This window comes from Triturus cristatus, chromosome 1_1, assembly GCF_964204655.1.
Source record: "Triturus cristatus chromosome 1_1, aTriCri1.1, whole genome shotgun sequence".
NCBI lineage: Eukaryota > Metazoa > Chordata > Amphibia > Caudata > Salamandridae > Triturus > Triturus cristatus.
Genome location: NC_140579.1, coordinates 1,272,589,953 through 1,272,604,164, shown reverse-complemented (window position 1 = coordinate 1,272,604,164; position 14,212 = coordinate 1,272,589,953). Strand labels below are relative to the sequence as shown.

Below are 14,212 nucleotides of genomic sequence, written 5' to 3'. Positions count from 1 at the left end.
ATCACACAAGAAGAAATAGCAAACAGATAAATAAATCAACACGCCATTCATGTAAGAAGTCTGGCTGAAGCAGAGAAGAACAACCAAGGCCACAATGCCCCCTGCACACCCATCAAAAAAACAGAACGTGTATAGGAGAAGAAAGATTAGACTTCACCTAATCTTTCCAATAAAAATCGGTCTTGGACGCCAAGCTTTGCAGTGATTTAAAGCCCAGTAAATTTTGCACAAGGTCAAACATGAGCATTATCTTACATAACATGCTAGATGTAGGAGAGTAGGATCTGCACTTATGTTGCCCCCACTTTCTTTCTGATGTTAACACTGGCTTCCTGCTATAGTCTGGCTGGGTCCCTGCTAATCAGGGCCCCAGTCTCTGTTCTCTAAACAACTTGGAGTGCATATTAGATGCACTAGTGATTGGATACTGTGGTACCTAATGAGCCCCTAGTATATGGTACCTTAGGTACCAAGGCCATAGGTACTTCACAGGCCTACCAGGGACTGAAGCATGTATTATGCCACCCCTGGGAAGCAGACGAAATCTGACACCACAGGCCTGCTACTGCAGCCTGGGTGAGGTAGTGTTAGCACTCCTCACTGAGGTATAGGTTCCTATATCTCACCTTACACACACACATATAAACCTATCAGTCACCCCTATGGTAGGCCCTATCAATCCTGAGGGCAGGGTGCTTGGTTTACAAAGTGAGGGGGTGCCTCTGCATGAGCAGGGCCCCTCTGCAGCTGGCAGAGTCTATTCTCTGTGGCTGTTTGTGGATGCGGTTAAACCATATACTCAAGTGCATTATAACCTACCGGTAAATGCTAACTTTCGAATGACTGCATCAAAACATGTAGTGTTTGGTGTCAAACAACTTGGAATCATACCCCCACACCAGTAACTGGTGTGGGAGTATGATCCCACCCTTCTAGAGGGGAAGACATGTACCTACTGTGGAAACACGGTAGAAATCTGAAAGAGCCCTGGCATCACAAAATGGATGCCACCAGCACAGACGCTAGGCTGCCCTCCTGCTGCTGACTGAAACTCGCAGTGGAGGAGGCCCAACAATAGGCATCCTGTCACAGGGAGGTGTAACCACCTTCCAGACAGGATTTAGTGTATTGGGGCTGGGTGGGTGCACCCCTAGAGTGCTTTGAAGTCCTGCACTGGGGGAGCAGTAGGCTCCTCTGTGCATATGACAGCTCAAACCGGTTCAGGGGCTACCTGCCCCTGCTCTGGCGCGAAACTGGACAAAGGGAAGTGGGTGTAACCACCCACTCCCCTGACCCTCCCATAGGAGTGGTCATAGAGCTAGTCCCTCCCTTTCCTTTAGTACAAGATAGGGAAACCTTGCCATTGCAAATCAGATATCCCTGGACGACGCTCTACAAGAAGAATCCTGGCCTTTCGACGTTCCACTACCTTTGGAAGACTGAAGAATCTCCCTTGCAGTCCAGGAGTGACTCCCCTGCTTGGCAGGCACCAAAAACTTGAATCAACGGTCGCAAACTTTCCCGCTCCCGCCGGAGTCCGAAGTCCCTGCAGCCCCGGAAGTGGATTTCCTGACTTCGACGGCCATTGTGAGTCCCCAGCAAACCGGAGGCGAGTGGACCCCACGAGTGACGAGGAACAGCAATATCCGGGTACCGTGCACTATTGTCGAGTGCAACCCCTTCACGACGTTCTACGAACTTGTGCATTGGACCACGTGTGGTCCAAGCCTCCAGCAGGATTTCCCTCGAAAATCAGAGGCCTACCTCGTCCCGAGTGACCGTGGGCTCCTGTGAAGCGAATCCTCACGAGGAGTCTTCGCGATCCCTTGCCGGCTGGCTTGTGGGTCCCCTGAAGACTCTCAAACCAAAGGGCTCCTCTGGTTGTTCCAGGCCTGCCCTGACTTACCCTGGCTGGGTGAGTCCCTCAGACCTTGGTGGTCTGCACAGCTGACTTTCTTCACTTTCCACGAGACTTGCTGTTGCCAAGGCTTGTTGGCTCCAATCCGGTTGCCGACACCTCAGTAAGCTGCAGACTTCGTGGGACACTCCGAATCCAGCTCCTGGTCGTCGACGCCTCCTGGACCTCGTGGCTGAAGAGTCAAAACACCCTTGATCACCCAACTTTTGTGGGCATCCATCTTCCTGGCTCCTGGTCACTGGCAAGTGACTGAACACTGTCCCTTCTGCTTTCAGGTCTTCATCTTGAATCCAGCCTTGGATTCCACCGGACACTTCTCCAGTCTTCACAAGCAGCAAAACTTCTTCGGCTTCCATTGAAACGATGACGCAACCCGACACCAAAAGACACCCATGCACCCGGCTTCCCTGGGGGAGGTAGCTCGTGCACTCCGGTGCTCCTGTGGGTGTTGGCCCTCGAACTACTTACCTTGCAAGTGGCTGGCTTGTAGACTCACTAGAAGTACCCTAAAAACTTAAAAAATCCAACCGCGACTTGCTTCATTTAAATCAATAGGGAACCCGCGGCTGTGTTCTCACACTGCTTGCGTCTCCCGTGGGTCCTTTACTTACCTGCCTTGGGTGGATTAGTGAGGCCCCAGCGATTCTACAGGCCCTAGGCCTTGTCCCCTTGCAAGTCAACATTCCTAAACCTCTTTTTTAGTATATGGCCTGGTACGCCCCTAGGGCCCCAGCCATATTTGTGCTCAACTTATTGTGAAACGTTGATATTTGCATATGTTCCCTACTTCTAATCTCAGAGCATAGACCCTGATTTCAGGTCAGACCGCTCCCCCACCATGCTAGCTCACCCTGCTAAGCGCTGTGTCCCTGACGCTACTGCCGAGAGTTCGAGGCCCTCCTCCACCCGCAGGCTCCCGCCTGCGCCTCATCCCTGGTGGCCTGTCTGCCCCTGACTGTTTAACTCTGTCGCGTGCGTTCTTGTTTATGTAGGTTTCGTTTACTTCCTTGTGCCCCCCCTTTTTGCTCTATTGCGTGCGTTTTCTGTATTTATTTAGGTTTCGTTTATTTCCTCTTTTTGTCTGTTGCTGTTGACTGTACCCCCTCTGTGCCCCCCTTTTTTGCTCTATTGCCTGCTCTCCTCCGTGCCCCGTCCGCTGGTTCCTTGTTCCCCCCCTCCCGCCGCCCCGTGTTTCCCGCCGCTGTCTCCCCTGCGGCCCTGCCCCCCCTGTGTCCTGATTAGTCGTGCTCCCCCCCCCCCCCCCCCCCCAATAATGCAGGCCGCTGTGCCTGAGGCGCGCCAGAGGCAAGCCTGTCTGTGCCCGTCCGCACCGCGCCTGCGCCCAGCGCCAGAACCCCTGGACCCCGCGAACGCCACTATGCCAGACTCCGCTACGACGCCACAGCCCTCCACGCTCTCAACACCGGCCGAAAACACAGCTGCTTCCAGGCCGCACCGAAACGCACCCACGGACCGTTGCCTGCCGCGGCTGCAGCCTCACCTGCGACAGAGCCACCAAACCTCCAACGACCAGACCCAACCACCTCCGCTGCATACTCCTCAACACCCGCTCCGCACGCAGACACGCCGTCTAGCTATGGGACCTGCTCGACACCACCGCCCCTGACGTGGCCTTCCTGACTGAGACCTGGTGGAACGACTCCTCGGCGCCCGAAATCGCCATAGCCATCCCAGACGGCTACAAGATCACCCGCAGAGACCGCACCAACGGTATCGGAGGAGAAATAGCCATAGTCCACCCTCAAGGTCTCCACCCACGCAGACGACGCCCTCAAGACCGCCGAACACCTGCACTTCCAAATCCACACCGACCCAAACACCACCCTCAGAGGAACGCTCATCTACAGACCCCCGGGCGCCGTTCAGCGACTCCATCGCCGACCTCGCCAGCACCCACGCACTCGCATCCATGGACTACATCCTCCTCGGGGACCTGAACTTCCACCTCGAGAACAACAGCGATGCCAACTCCGCCACCCTGATTGACAACCTCGCAAACCTCGGCCTCAGACAGCTGGTCACCGCACCCACCAACGCCGCCGGCCACACGCTGGACCCCATCTTCTCCACATGCACCCACGTCGCCTTCGACCACACCACCGAACTCCACTGGACCGACCACCTCTGCATCCACTTCACCTTCAAGAAACCAACCACGCACCACCGCACCCAACAACTCCCCCATCGCTGCTGGAGCAAAGTCACCGAAGACCTGAGGCCTCCACCAACCCAAACACAGCAGCCTGCAACCTCAGACAGTGGATTGAAGACTGTTAACACCTAGGAACCCCCCCCCCCCCCCATCAACCACGCCAGCAAGAAAGCCACCTGGTTCACCGACAAGCTACAGACCTCCAAACGCGCCTGCCGGAAACTGGACAAGAAATGGCTCCGCGAACGCACACCAGACAGTCACGCAGCCCACAAGGACGCCACTCGTAGACACCACCACCTCATCAGAATGGCCAAAAGATCCTTCTTCAAAAACCGACTGGACAACAACGCACACGACAGCAAAGAGCTCTTCAGCATCATGAAGGAACTCTCCAACCCCAACGACGTGCCGCCCTCACAAGAACTGTGCAACGCTCTGGCAACCTTCTTCCACCAGAAGATCGCAGACATCCACAACAGCTTCAACCCCCCGATCGACCCAATCGCGCCAGCCTCCACCCCCGCTAACACCACCTGGACCAGCCACCTGACCTCCTGGACCAATGTCAACTACGAAAAAACACGCAAGGTCATGAACTCCATCCACTCTATCACCATCAGACCCATGCCCTCACCACGTGTTCAACAAAGCCGACGCAACCATCGCACCCCAACTACGGAAGGTCATCAACGCCTCGTTCGAGACAGCCACATTCTCGGACAGTTGGAAGCACGCCGAAATCAACGCCCTCCTCAAGAAGCTCAAGATGGACCCCAACGACCTCAGGAACTTCCGACCCATCTCCCTGCTCCAGACGAAGGTCATTGAGAAAATCGTCAACGCACAACTAACCCACCACCTCGAAGACAACATCCTGGACCCATCCCAGTCCGGGTGCAGACGAAACCACAGCACTGAAAAAGCCTTGATCGCCGCCACAGATGACATCAGGCGCCAACTCGATAACGGCGAAACCTCAGCCTTCATCCTCCTGGACCTTTCGGCCGCCTTCGGCACGGTCTGCCATCGCACCCTAAAAAACACGCCTTCAAGAAGCCGGGATCCACGGGAAAGCCCTCAGCTGGACCACATACTTCCTCTCCGGCAGAATCCAGAGAGTTCGACTCCCACCCTTCCTATCCGAAGCCACCGACATCATCTGCGGCATCCCCCAGGGATCGTCACTCAGCCCGACGCTGTTCAACATCTACATGACCCCCCCTCGCACAAGTGGCCTGTCTGCACAACCTCAACATCATCTCCTACGCTGACGACACCCAGCTCATCCTCTCCCTCACCAAGGACCCACACACCACCAAAATGAACCTCCACGAGGGAATGAAGGCCGTTGCCAACTGGATGCAGAGCAGCCGTCTGAAGCTGAATTCGGACAAGACGGAGGTCCTCATCCTCGGACCCACCCCATCGGCCTGGGATGACTCGTGGTGGCCGACAACGCTGGGACCGGCACCCACCCCCACCGACCACGCACGCAACCTCGGATTCGTCCTCGACTCCTCCCTCTCCATGTCGAAGCAGATCAACCCCGTCTCCTCCTCCTGCTACAACACCCTCCGCATGCTAGGCAGGATCTACCAGTGGATCCCATCCGAAACAAGGAGAACTGTTACACAAGCCCTCGTTAAAAGCAGGCTGGACTACGGCAATGCACTCTACGCAGGAATCCCAGCCAAGCACCTGCATCGACTTCAGCGCATCCAAAATGCCTCCGCTCAACTGTTCCTCGACCTACCCCGCCGCAGCCACATCAACCCCCACCTGAAAGACATGCACTGGCTCCCCGTCAACAAGAGGATTGCCTTCAAACTCCTCACCCACGCACACAAAGCAATCCACAACGCCGGACCAGCCTACCTGAACAACAGACTCCACTTCTACACCTCCACCTGCCAGCTCCGCTCAGCAAACCTCGCCCTCGCTGCTATCCCCCGCATCCAACGAAAGACCACCGGCGGCAGATCTTTCTCCTACGACGCCGCCAAGACCTGGAACATCCTCCCCACCCACCTACGGCAGACCCAGGACCTGCTCACCTTCAGAAGACTCCTCAAGACCTGGCTCTTCGAGCAGTAGCCCCCCCCCCCTCCCCTCAGCACCTTGAGACACTCACGGGTAAGTAGTGCGCTTTACACATTTCTTGATTAAGAGATTAGTAGAGTGTGTCTAGACATAAATACATATATATTTGATAAATATACCTGTGTGGTGTCCTTTTCATTTGGTAATTCAAGAGATTATAAGGTAAAACAAGCTGCTTTACATTCCTCTGAGACTTATCCTGAAGGCTGCTCTCCACAGCTACCACTAGGATAGCTTTCTTTACAAGGTGGTCTTAAACCTATCTACCATAAGAGTCGAATTGGGAAGGTGCAAGGTGGCCACTATAACTAGTGACCAGCATATGCCAGGCCATATTCTCACACTAGAGAAACAGGAAATGTTTCACACCTTGTGGACGTGGACTGTTACATCATGACTTTGTGAGGAGGCCATGCTTTGCAGGATGAGAAATGCTATTTAGGAAGAGGAGAAATAGTTTCAGGAAGAAGAAAAGGTCTACAACACGAGTTGAAGGAAGGGATTAAAAGGAGGTGGCAAAAAAAGCTTTACAGGAGTGGTTTTAAGGCATTCTGTGGTGGTGGTAGAAACTTTCCAGAGGAAAGGGTAGTTCTCTGTGCGGTCGAAATCATTCTTGGGACGTGGTATTGTAATTGCATTTATATAGCGCTTACTACCCCATACGAGGCGGCGAAGCGATTTTTCGGCGAGGTGCACGCTGCCCCGGCACCCATAAAGGATTAGTGTTGAATTAGTATAGTGAAATATGAAAGTGATTTAGGTGGTGGATAGGTTAGTCAATTATCTAAATTGTGAAGGATCGCGGAAGTATAGAAGAGGGAAAAAAGGTTTTTTTATTTATATACCACTTATTACCCCTGATGGGGTGTTGAAAGCACGCTATTCCAGAAACCCATAAAGGATTAGTGGTGAATTAGTATATTGAAATATGAAAGTAATTTGAGTGGTGGATATGTTAGCTATTTGGATTGAGAAGGGTTGGGGAGGGCTAGAAAAGGGAAAAAGGTTTGCATTTATATAGTGCTTGATACCCCTGATGGGGTATTGAAGCACTTTTTTGGCGAGTAGCACGCTACTCTGGAACCTGTAAAGGAATAGTTTTGAAAATTTGTATAGTGAAATATGAAAGTAATTCGAGTGGTGGATATGTTAGTTATTTTAACAGAGATGGGTAGCAGTGGGCTAGAAGAGGGAAAAGAGGTTTGCATTTATATAGTGGTTGGTACCCCTGATGGGTTTTTGAAGCGCTTTATGGGTGAGTAGCATGCTACTGCGGAACCCATAAGGACTAGTGCTGAATTAGTATAGTGAAATATGAAAGTAATTGGAGTGGTGGATATGTTAATTATTTGGATTGAGAAGGGTTGGGGAGGGATAGAAAAGGGAAAAAGGTTTGCGTTTATATAGCGCTTGTTACCCCTGATGGGGTGTTGAAGCACTTTATTAGTATAGTGAAATATGAAAGGAATTTGAGTGGTGTATAGGTTTTTCAGTTATTGGATAGAGAAGGGTAGTGGAGGGATAGAAGGAAAAAGGTTTGGTTTTATATAGTGCTTGCTACCTCTGATTGTGTTGAATTGCTTTTTTGGCAAGTAGCACGCTACTCTGGAACCCATAAAGGATTAGTGGTGAATTAGTATAGTGAAATATGAAATTTGAGAAGTGAACATGTTAGTCTGTTATTTGATTGAAAAGGACAGTGGAGGGATAGAAGAGTGAAGGATTTAGACTTTTTTTGGAGGTCATAGCAGTAGGAAGAGGCTTTGGGATGAGTAAAAAGGGATGTGGAGAGGAAGAGTCAGAGGTAAGAGTTTAGAAAGGCTTGTTTTGGGGGATCGGTATAGTAAAAGGGGATTCAGATGATGCAAGGAGAGGTAGAGTATGGGAGAGTCTAGAAAGGGTTATTTTGCGGATCATAGTAGTGGTATGGTGTTTGAGATAAGAGTGGATGTAGAGGATATATTGATAGAGGTATAGGGTGACAAATAGGGTAGGGCACTGGAAAGAGTAGTAGAAAGGAGTTTGAGATGAGTCAGAAAGTTGGGGTAGAAGATATATTGTGAGAAGTTTAGGGTGAGAAATAGGATAATGCATTGGATATGCTGAAATGGAAGAAAGTGATAAATATATAGATCCAAGTACATGGAAAGTATATAGATGCATAAAGGGGGCAGGTATATGTAGAATAACGATATTGATAGAGATATAGGACGAGAAATGGGGTAGTGCATTCTATATGCTTTTTTAGGAGAAAAGTAATAAATATATGTAAGAAACTGTCTCTATATATACCGCACCAAAGTGAGATACAGTGTGTATAGAGTCCAAGAGTCCCCAAAGGTAGGCAGAGGTTAAAGTTAGAGAGAACCTTACTCTCTAATAGTGGTAGCTTGGTCGAGCAGTAAGGCAGTATCAGAAGACCGTGTTAAGCATTTGGTGTACACACTCAGTCAGCAAATGAATTCACACACTCAAGAACTGAACTCTAGGCCAATTGTGTTTGTATACAAATATACTGTTTATTTTTAGAACCAAGCAAGCCTGGTACAGGTAAGCATTAAATGCTTTTCAGTAATAAGTTACTGGATATAGAACAGTTTGAAAATGCAATAGAAATAGTACTTTGTTTGATTTACAGGGTAGCAGTAGTATGCAACACGTAGCAAATACAGTACATTGAAAGCAATAGGCTTTTCCAGTAAATTGCAGGTAAGTTACTTTTTACATTACTTTCCTAACTCCGTGCTGGATACCTAAATTCAGCACTGGGAAATTTCCTAGAAACAGGTAAGTCATTACGTTTTGGTTATTTGTGCGATTTTTAAAGAATATTTTTAGGTTTCAAAACTCCACACTTAGAAACTTTTTGGAGAAAAAGTGTCAATGTTATCCTATGGAAGGAAAACAGTTTAACTGTTCACAGGTAAGTAAACTGCTGTGGGAGTTAAGGTTCTCGGGTTAGACTCAAGGGTCCCCCAGGATCAGTGATGCACCGCTGTTGCACCCTCAGCGACACTAGGGCGGCTGGGTGCAGAGTGCTGAGGCCCAATGTTATCCAATGGGGGATAGGGGGCCTCCGGTTGGTGGCTGCTGGCAAGCAGGCCACAAGGTTGTGGGTGAAAAGCTCCTAGGGTCTAGCTCAGGACAAGTTGGGGACCAAAGTAGCACCAAAGGTGCACCCCCAGCGGCACTAGGGTGGCCGGGTGCAGGGTGCTGTTTCGAGGTTGGGTGCCCTGTTTTCAATGGAGAACCTCCGGTACAAAGAAACACTGCAGGCTCGGAGACTAGGATCTTCTGGGTGCGACCACCACTTCGAGGGGTAAGTTGGGATGTCGTGGGTTGGTTAGGCCCCGTTGGTTTGGGCACACAAGGCCATGGGGCGTCGGGTGTAGGGGTGCCTTGGGACGTCGGATTTTCTTACCCGCTCTGGTCGCGGTAGGGGGTTCCTCTGGATTGAGTCTACAGGCGACGTCTGGAGGCTTGAGGCAGGTCAGGGGTCGCCAGATCTCGGGTCAGGATCGCCGGGTGACCTCCTAGTGGGGTTTTTCCACTCGAGCTCGGGCCGGGTTTGGCGGGTGCAGAGTGGGCTGGATTTGCGGTCTCTGGCTGGCACCAGAAGCTGCAGTTTAAACACGCCCGGCGTTCATGGGAGAAACAGTCTGGGAAGTGAAGGTAGGCAGGTCCTCCGGGGTTTGTGAGGTTGCTGGCTGCTGGACACGCCGGGATTTCGCAGGAGACAAACCTGTAGGGCTTGGGCCAAATCCGTGGGTGTCGTCCTCTTGTTAACTCTGCACGGCTCTTAGTCCTTGTAGGTAGGCTGGATCTGCTTTCTTGGTTCAGGGCTGCCCCCTAAATACTGTATTTAGGGGGTGTTTTAGGGGTCTTGGGGTCAGTAGCCAATGGGCTACTGACCTTAGGGTGACTGCACCCTTGGTGTGCTCACCCCACGTGGGGGAGTGAGCACAATCCCTAGTCCTGATTGGGGAGTGCCTGCCATCTACAAGATGGCGAGCACTGGAGAATGGGCTTCACCTTGCCTCCCCCACCTGAGGGGTGGAGTGGGCAGAGGTGGGCACACCTTCTGGGCTGGCTAGTTTTTCCCGCCCGTCTTCCTGCTGAAAGGGAGGTGAGACAGGAAGGGGGCCTGCTCCTGATAGCAAGAGAGGCTGGGGGTCGCATTACGAAGGCTGCCGGGCCTTTGAAGCTCCCCTGCCACAGATGGCTCTTCCTGGCCTGGGGGAGGTGTGAACACCTCTGCCCAGAAAAGGCTTTGTTTCTGGGTTCAGGGAGTGTAGGCTCCCACCCTAGGGGTCCAGAAACATGTCTCGTGGTGGTAGGCTGGTGTGTACCAGTCATGGAACCCACCAGAGGCTGGTCCTTTTTCAGGGGGCATCTCTGAGATGCCCTCTGTGTGCATTTTTCATTAAATCCTACACTGGCATCAGTGTGGGTTTAATGGGCTGAGAAGTTTGATACCAAACTTCAGTTTTTAGTGTAGCCATTATGGTGCTGTTGAGTTCGTAATGACAAGTTTCCAGCACCATATACTCTTAATGGACTTAGACACTGTAGGGGTACAGGGCTCATGCATCTGTATCCTCACCACTGGCATAGGGCACCCAGCTAGAGGGGAGACTGATCTATGCCAGGGCAGTGGGTTGTAGGCATGGCACACAGGGAGGTGTGCCATGTCGACTCTTTACTTTGTTCAGCACCAAAACACACAGCCTGCAAAGGCAGTGTGTGTGTGTAAAGGTACAGGGCCTCTAAGGGTGGCACAATAAGTGCTGCAGCCCTTAGAGGTCTTCCCTGGTCACAGTGTCGTGGGTACCTGTGGTACCATTTTCCAGGGGATGACCTGTGGCCTGAGATGGCAATTTGGGTAGTTTTGGGGAAAGACACAGGCCCTGGGAAACTGATTGGCAGGGACCCAGGGCACACCAAGAAAAAGTGGATCAGTAGTCTGGCACAAAGTGGGGGGGTTACTGCAACAGAAACCCACTTTCCTACAATATGTAGATCCAAGTACATGGAAGGTATATAGATGCATAAAGGAAGTAAAAAGATGCATTAGATAAACTCTGGTCTTCAAGTGTTATTGTACTTTAAAAATGTATTTGTATTTATTTTCTAACAGTTATTCTACATGTTTATACAAAGCATTACACAAAGATGGGTACGTATCTATAGTAAAATAAATACTTATATACAGGAAGTATATGCTGTAGATTTCTGTTGCGAATGGCGCTTATGTGGGGAAGAGCCAATTCTTGAGTAGTTTTCTGAAGATAAGGTGGTTGGCCGTGGATCTTATGTTGAGGGTAAAGAGTTCCATAGTTTGGCGGCTTGAACAGAGAAGGATGTGCCACCCTTGTTTTTTTTTTGTATGTTGGGATTTTGAGGCGAGGTACCAGTTTAGAGCGGAGTTTCGTTTGCTGAATGTGTTTGGTGATTGATCGTGGATCTTCTGGCAACCGGTAACCAATGCAGGTCTTTCAAGGCAGGCGAGATGTGGTCTCGCAGTTTGATATGCAAGAGTAATCCAGCAGCCGAGTTCTGAATCCGATGTAGTCTTTTCATGTTTGTTAAAGGTGATCCGTGGTAGAGGCTATTGGCGTAATCGACTTTGGACAGAACAAGGGAGATGGTAGCTCGAACCTTGTGTGGAAATCCCAAATGGGGGAAAAATTCGTTGTAGCGTTTTTTAGTGACAAAGCTTGATCTTGCTAGTTTTTCCACTTGGGCATTCACCGATCGCTTGGAGTCCATGGTTATTCCGCGGTTTCTTACTTCCTTCGATACTTTAGGCGGTGATCCAATTGCATCAGGCCAGGCGGCAATGTTTCCAATCGCCACACGTGATATTTCTGTTTTGGAAGCATTCAACTTGAGATGGCTCCAAGTCATCCACTGATCCACGGCTCTGACAACTGAAAATTGGAGAGTTTCCAAAGTCTTTGGGGCATTCCAGTTGAAGGAATGTTTGTGTGTCATCTGCACGCGAGGTGAAATTGAATGATCAGAACCGGTAATGACTTCATGTAGATGTTGAGATGCATGGGTGAGATGATAGAGCCTTGAGGGACCCCTGCTTTTGTGGTTTGGACGAGAAAGGTGGGGTATGAATGACAGTTCTGTTTCGAAGTTAGGACGCGATGCATTCTAGAGCAGTCCCCTCTATGCTGGCTTCACAGAGTCTTTGTTTCAGAGTGTCATGGTCAACCATGTCAAAGGCAGCCGAGAGGTCCAAGAGGAGTATGTGAGAAAGTGCCATCTTTCTTGCATGGTATGCCCCCACTTTTTGCTAAATTGCTGAATGTACTTCGATTGAGTGTACCCTGGGTTCCTGCCAATCAGGTGCCCAGGGCCTATGTTCCTTCCTTAAACCACACAAACTCCAAATTGGCAAACCCTAGCCACATGTCAGCCCCTAGTAAATGGTACCCTAGGTACCCAGGGCCTTGTGGCCAGGGAAGGCCTCTAAGGGCTGCAGCACTCATTGTGCCACCCTCAGAGGCCCCGTACCCTTACACACACACTGCCCTTGCAGGCTGAGTGTCTGGGTGCAGGACAAAACAAAGAGTCGACATGGCACACATCACTGTGTACCATGCCCATCACCTACACTGCCAAGGCATATGTCAGCCACCCCTCTAGCTGGGTGCATTACGCCTATGGTGTGGGCACAGGAGCAGGAGCCCTGTGCCCCTACAGTACCCGGGTCCATTCCTGGGCACTGTAAGTGCAGTGCTGTCATTTAAGAGTACATGGTGCTGAGAGCTTGTCAAACACGAGCTCCACAGCACCATATTGGCAACACTGAAGCCTGGGAAGTTTGGTATCAAACTTCTCAGCACATTGAACCCACACTGATGCCAGTGTAGGATTTAATGTACTAAGCACCCCAGAGGGCATCTTAGAGATGCCCCCTTACAGCTAACTTACAATCCACGTCTGCTGTGTGGCAGCCTGGGCAGCCTCAGAGCAGACACGTTGCTGGACCCCTGGGTGGGAGAGCCCCTGCTCTCCCGGGCCTGCAACAATGCACATCCTGGGTGAGGTGAGAAATCTCCTCCCCCAGGATGAGCAAAGGGAAGCTTCAAAGGCATACCGCCATTTGGAGTTTCCCCAGGCCACTGCAACCCCCCACTCTGGCGGGAAGCTTGGCCGGAAACCCCATACAAGGACAGGGGATGTGCCAGCCTGCCCACCCCACCCCTCAGGTGGGGGAGGAGAGGTGAAACACATCTCCGGGCTCTCGCCATCTTGAAGATGGGAGGCCCTACCCTATCAGGATTAGGCTACTGCCTCCCTCCCACAGGAGAGAGGCAGGATAGGGGGTGTACCCACCCCAGGACAGGGACCCATTGGTCCCTGGCCTTCACCTACCTGTAACGCCCCTAAATTTAGTATTTAGGGGCACCCTGAACCTTCCTCCCTTAGATTCCAGATAGAAAATTACAAGAAGAGCAAGAAGAACAAAGACCTGCCCTGCAGCTGCTAAAAAGAGAAGACACCAACTGCTTAGGCCCCAGCCCTACCGGCCTGTTGACTCTCGAACCTGCACCAGCGCGGCATCTCTCGTGGCCAGCAACCTCACCAACCCCGGAGGACCTGGCTACCATTTGGCTCTAAGCCCCTGGGACTCCCATGAGTAGAGGCTCTACTCAAGAAACCTATTTTTAACCCCTGGCAGCAGCCCGGAACCGCGGACCCAACACACTCTGCACCAGCCAAGCCTGGCCAGTGCCGGAGTGGACAAAGACCCTGAGGACGACCCCACGGCGACTGTGACCCCGAGTCCGGCACCCAAGAACCCCCTCGACATCCCGGAGGAAGCCTGCAGCCTCAGAACCAAGTGCCACCCCAACCCCGATCAACCAGAGGGTAAGATTCCCGACGTCAAAAGGCACCCCTGCACCCGGCGCCCTGCGGCCCCCTGTGCCCAATCCCGGGGTACCCACCTAACCTACAACTACCCAACTTACCTCTCGAAGTGGTGGTGACACCTGAAACAT

General features: G+C 51.4%; 1 protein-coding gene across 3 annotated transcripts in view; it reads right to left on the bottom strand.

The window, feature by feature from the left end:
• Positions 1 to 14,212, bottom strand: part of LOC146871944 (PAT complex subunit CCDC47) — a 636,305-nt gene that overhangs the window by 100,409 nt on the left and 521,684 nt on the right. The window lies entirely within an intron of this gene.